The sequence below is a fragment of the Xyrauchen texanus genome, chromosome 22 (assembly GCF_025860055.1).
Source record: "Xyrauchen texanus isolate HMW12.3.18 chromosome 22, RBS_HiC_50CHRs, whole genome shotgun sequence".
Classification (NCBI taxonomy): domain Eukaryota; kingdom Metazoa; phylum Chordata; class Actinopteri; order Cypriniformes; family Catostomidae; genus Xyrauchen; species Xyrauchen texanus.
Window position 1 is genome coordinate 4990290 of NC_068297.1, and position 6000 is coordinate 4996289.

The window sequence follows — 6000 nt, forward strand, 5'->3', positions numbered from 1 at the left end:
AGGAATCTGAGAGTTAAGCAAAAGTCTTCATTTGTTCTCCATTTACTCTCATTGCTGATATGACTATTTGGATATTAATGCAATAATTTTTGTAATTTTTCTTTGCAATGGGTTTGGCAAAAGCAAATAGATATTCTTAAGATTTAGGCATAGACTGTAGATGCCATTGCCAACACTCAACGTTATTACTGCTACATTGCTTTTGAAAGTAGAAACATGCCTACAGTATGTTCAATGATAAGTAACAGTGCCACTGCTCTTCCTTTTTTTTTCCTTCTCTCTCTCCCTTTCACCTTTACTCTCTGCCCTGTTTTTCTCTCTTGTTCTCTTCCTCTGCCGCATATTATTCTCCCATGATTCAGGCACTGAGGGGAGGTCACCGCTGAAGCCCACTGAAGAAATCCAACCAATTTTAAATATTTTACGCAATTTTAAATGAAGGCCATGAATGATAGATCACAGGAGTGAGATAGCGAAAGAGAAAGGAGGAGTAGGTGTTGAAAAAGCTCAAACCTGAATCCTCCCTAATGACTAGGAGCTGTCCATCTCCCCTATACAGTCCTTATTGGAAATCAGAGTGTGTTTATATAGCAAAGATCCTCTCATTAGAGCAGCTACGGGTACCTTAGTGCCTAAAGGAAATAAACTGTCTCTCATCTAGTAAGCATGTTCATGCTGAAGCATGTTCATACACTGTTTGAACCAATTTAACATCTGAACTTGATCAGAGACAGGAATGGTTTAAAAATGACAGAAAGACAGGCAGACAGACATTGGCATTATATTCATGATGTTAGTCAGAGGGTAACTGGCCCACACAGTGAGTCTGGTTTCTCTTAAGGTTATTTTTCTCCATTAACCAACATCTTATGGAGTTTTGTGTTCCTTGTCACAGTCACCTTCGGCTTGCTCACTGGGGTTATAAATACAATTAATATTTAATTACTTATTTTTAAACACAATTCACAATCGTATTTGATCAAACTACACAGTTATGACTCTAAGACATTATAGATATTACAGTTTAGGGTAGGTAGGTAGGTAAGATAGATAGATAGATAGATAGATAGATAGATAGATAGATAGATAGATAGATAGATAGATAGATAGATAGATAGATAGATAGATAGATGGATGGATGGATGGATGGATGGATGGATGGATGGATGGATGGATGGATATTTTTATGAACATATGACAACTACTGATATGATCCATTCACATTTTTATGGGATTCTGTATTTATATACACTGAGATTTATGCAATGGAGCCACACAAGCAGTTCGTCTGATCTGTGAACTCCAGTGTGGCAAGAGTGACATCTAGTGGTTAAGCCGTAAACTACAGTCAATACAGTATAGCTTCAATGCTGCTGTATTGTATTTTTATACTGTGCTGTTCTTGTCATGTTGCAGTTTTTACCTTTGTTTCTGCAGAGGTCTTCTGTACAATTTTGAGAAGACCTGAGATCTCCCTCTTGTGAATGGCAGGATACCTCTCGGTACGAATACCATAATTCTTATAAGGCATAATCACTTTTTTATTTGACATAACTAAATGCAACATGCATGTATACATTTTTTGACATATTTTATAAGAAAATATTTAGACACCCCTTGGGAGAATTTGTTTTACACCTGTATTAACTGGTATAAGTTAATGACCAAGCTTAGAAATTCCCAAAACTCTTAGACCACTACACCAGTGTAGTGGTCTAAGCACATAACTGGTAATCTGGTAATCAGAAGGACACTGGTTCGAACCCCACAGCCAACACCATTGTGTCCTTGAGCAAGGCATTTAACTCCAGGTTGCTCTGGGGGGATTGTCCCCTGGATAAAAGCGTCTGCCAAATGCATAAATGTAAATGTAAATCATAAATGGTGATGACACGGAAAAATGTCACACCCACAAAGCTTAGTAAATGAGTTTAATGCAGTTCATTAATGGTCAAAACATAATATCAACTAGAGCATACATTTGAGCCAGGGCTCGACATTAAGCAATGTTTAAGCAAATTGGTCATTCACTTGTCCGAGTAAAAAAGTTAAAAAGAGAAACTAAGAGAAAATGAAAAGAGAATAAGAGAAAAAAAGAGAAAATAAGAGAAAATGTCAAAAGAGAAAATGGGGCATTTAAGTTACATCCTCAAGTAACACGTCAAAGTTTATGTCCTGTATTTTTCTACAATTACAACCGATGCCCAAAATAATAGTGCAATCAACTCAATGCTCGTGACAGAAATGTAAACTGCACTGGGTAGGGGAGGAGGCTATTGACATGATAATTATGCTATGTATGGTAGTCAAATAATAAAAGCCTCCTTTACCATAATTTACAGCAGGAATGCTCACACTTCTATGGAATGAGATTTACTTTTTCATCATGTTATTGCAGCAAGATCTGCATGTACAATAAAGGCTATACATTATCACAATACCAAAATTTCAGTAGTCCGTAGTGAAATTTGATGCTTCTCAATACCAGCTTCAATACCACAACAAATAATAACACTAATTAAAATGATAATTATGGACGAATGGTTTCAAGTACTTAAGTAATTATTCAATACTAGTAAACAAACAGAATTAAAATAACAAAAAAAAACAACAATGAATAGAAATAGACTAAAAAATAAAAAATACAAATTAAGAAAATTCTGTGCTTTTTGTAACAGCTTTAAAAGGTTTAACAGCAGTAAAGTAAATATTCGGAATGAAATGCAACATAAAACTACTGGTCTTCACTGTATGATTATAATACATTAATACTTGTTAAAGCTACTAAAGTTGCCCAGTCAAGAGCAGTGAGTGTTTTCTTGTTTTCTTGTTATGGTTGTTTGATTATTATAATGACACACTAGACAGCAGCAGGTCTGTTTATTAGCTTACATTTACACTTACAAGTCCGACATTTTAATATAAATCCACTTTTTCTTCGCTGTTCATGTTCACTTTAGACCAGTGTTTCCCAAACTTTTTTCTGCCACGGCACACTTTTTACGACTAAAACATTATACAGCACACTACTATACCACATAGGCTAACCATCGTCAATATTTTTACTTTTCAAGAACTTGTCCATGTTTTCTGTCGATCTTAGTAGCGTGTTTACTTGTAATGTTCTGAAATTCAGAAATTCGGCAATGCTTTTAATAAATTTAAAAAAGTTATTATTAAAAAGTCACATAGGTAGGCTACGATGTGTGAGGTCACCGGTGCCAAGAGCACTAAATGGGTAATGAACATTTGTAGATTTGTACTTGCAATGCCACAACAAATTACAGGGATGCAAACTCATGAGGGGTGAAAAAGGTAAGATTGGTCCATTAACATTTGTTCTAGGGATATTTTTAAAGATTAAGCTAAAAGCACCAATTCCAAAATAAAGAGTATTTTGGTGAGGCTTGCTTCTGTTTCACAAATTTGTTCAATTTTATGAACTGATTAGTTCAGTGACCCCCTTCAGGAAATGTCACTAGGTGGCGACAAATCACCATCTTATGTGCTATGAGCGAGTCAGTGAATCATTTTGATGACCGAAATCTCCCAAGAGACTTTATAGTGTTTAAGCATTAATAGAACAAAGCAGATCTATGGAAGTGGAGCGTAGTTCTAGCGGGAAGACCAGCAGGTGTACATCATCACATCATTAGCTGGGTAATTCCTAGCCAATCGCACGTAAGCCAATGCTTTATAAGTCCACTCACAATCGATCATATTGCTGTTTCGGTGTGCTAACACTGCAACCTCCACCTCCCCACCACCACCAGTTGAGCCCTGTCCCGCAGGGGGGTAGGCTCCTTGCCCCTGCCTCCTATCTCCGGCAGGACATGAGGGTTCTGGGTACAACTCCCTCGGACTGCCGGACGGGGCCTACGCCAAAGAGAGAGACATCACCTCCCGTTTTACATCTATCAAATAAATGGCATCTCAAACTTCACTCAAGCCTGCGTGTCTTCCCAATAGAAATAGTCTTCCTTCAGTCTGAGCGTTATTTTTCATCCAAAAAGACAACATTAGAAGAATTATAAACACAAAGTAGATCTACGGTATCATTTTCCTACAGTAGCCTATTTAAACTGCTGTGCATGGCTTTTATCAGAAAAGATCACAATAGTAGACAAATAATAATAATTTTGAGTTTCAATAATGTTCTTTCGTCAGTGTAAAGCGCATTTCACATGAGATGAGTCAAGGCGTCAACGTTCCTTTCAACACCAGCATCAAGCGCTGCATCGCCCTCCAAGTGACACGAGTTGCAGAAAGCATCACAGAAGGGCGATTTTACGAATTTACCATGTAAAAAAGCGGGAGGTGTGCACAAAACATTGAAAACATGTATTTGGAATAGAAAAAAAAGCTTGCAGTTGCTTTGATATCAGAAAGTAATAAAAGGACTCGTTTATGTTTAGGACGAAGCGTTCAATAACTGGGGTCTCTGATATTCGTAAAGGATAAGGTAATATTTAATTCAAAGAAGTTATGAGACATTCGATGTCTCTTCACAAATTTGGTCAGTTTTTTATATTTCTTGTTGCTTAGTTCTCTCAAAGACATTATTGGTGAAGCAAAAACGTGTGTGTGAAAAACACTTTGGTGTGACGTCACTTCATAGACTTCAGTGTATCCTGCAATGCTGACGCGAGTCATGTGATGACCCTTTACACGTATCAATATCACTCACTTTTGCACATTAATAATTGCTCTTCACAATCACAACAGTGACCGATTATGGTTTCAAAACGACACATTTCTTAGAAAGGTGAGGAGTTTGGATCCCTGAAATAAATGTTTTTTTCATGCATTTATTTATTTTGTGGAATTTGATAATTTTCCACGGCACAATAGTGTGCACAATGGTTGGGAAACACTGCTTTAGACATCACTCTCTGGCTGTGTCTTGTTTGGAAGGATGCATCCTCTGGAGGTCGCACCCTTTGAAGGCTGGAGTATACTGAGCGTCCTCCTTTAAACAAGCCTTGTTTAAATGAGATGGTCTTCGTAGGACGATTGGAACGTTAACATGGTTGCTATGACAGCAAGCCACTCTTTAACAAGCGCAAGCTCTTTGAAAGAGAGAAGGGAACAAATTTTCTTTGGAATGTATGAGGTAAAATTTAGGAGAGTTATAATGATGTAAAGAGAAAAGAAAATAGATTTTACAGGTGTACTTTTAGTCTTAAACGTTATTTTAATTATATATTAATATAATTATACATATTATATACTCTGCACTCATCTACTGAGGTACTTTAACTTGGGAATTAACATTACTTGCGTTTGAACATATTTACAGGCAAATTGGCATCATTTTTTTTTAGACATTTCCGTTAAAGCAAAGAATTAGACAGATTGGTCAGATTGGTATCAAATATAACACCTAAGTTCTTCGCTGTTGACGATGATGTAACAGTACATCCATTGAGAGTCAAATTATATTTTAGGGGCTTATTTTTAGAGGTTTTTGGTCCAATAATTAGTACCTCTGTTTTGTTGGAATTGAGTAGAAGGAAATGTATGGCCACCCAATCATTTATTTAATTGATACACTCTGCTAATTTGGAGAATTGTGAAATCTCATCCGGTTTTGAAGAAATATAAAGTTGGGTATCGTCCGCATAACAGTGGAAACTTATTCCATGATTCCTGATAATATCTCCCAGGGGAAGCATATACAAGAAGAAAAGCAGAGGCCCTCAAACTGATCCCTGTGGCACTCCTACTTTACTTTGGTTTGGTTTGACAATTCCTGATTTACATAGACAAAGTGGTAGCGGTCTGCTAAACCATGCTACTGCAACTCCACAAAGGCCAACATAATTCTCAAACCTATTCAAGAGAATGTCGTGATATATTGTTTCGAATACAACACTAAGAACAAAGTGAAAAAGTGAAATGCAACCGCAATCAGATGATAAGAGCAAGTCATTTTTAACTCTGATAAGCGCAGTCTCTGTACTGTGATGAGGCCTAAATCCTGACTGAAATTTTTCATAT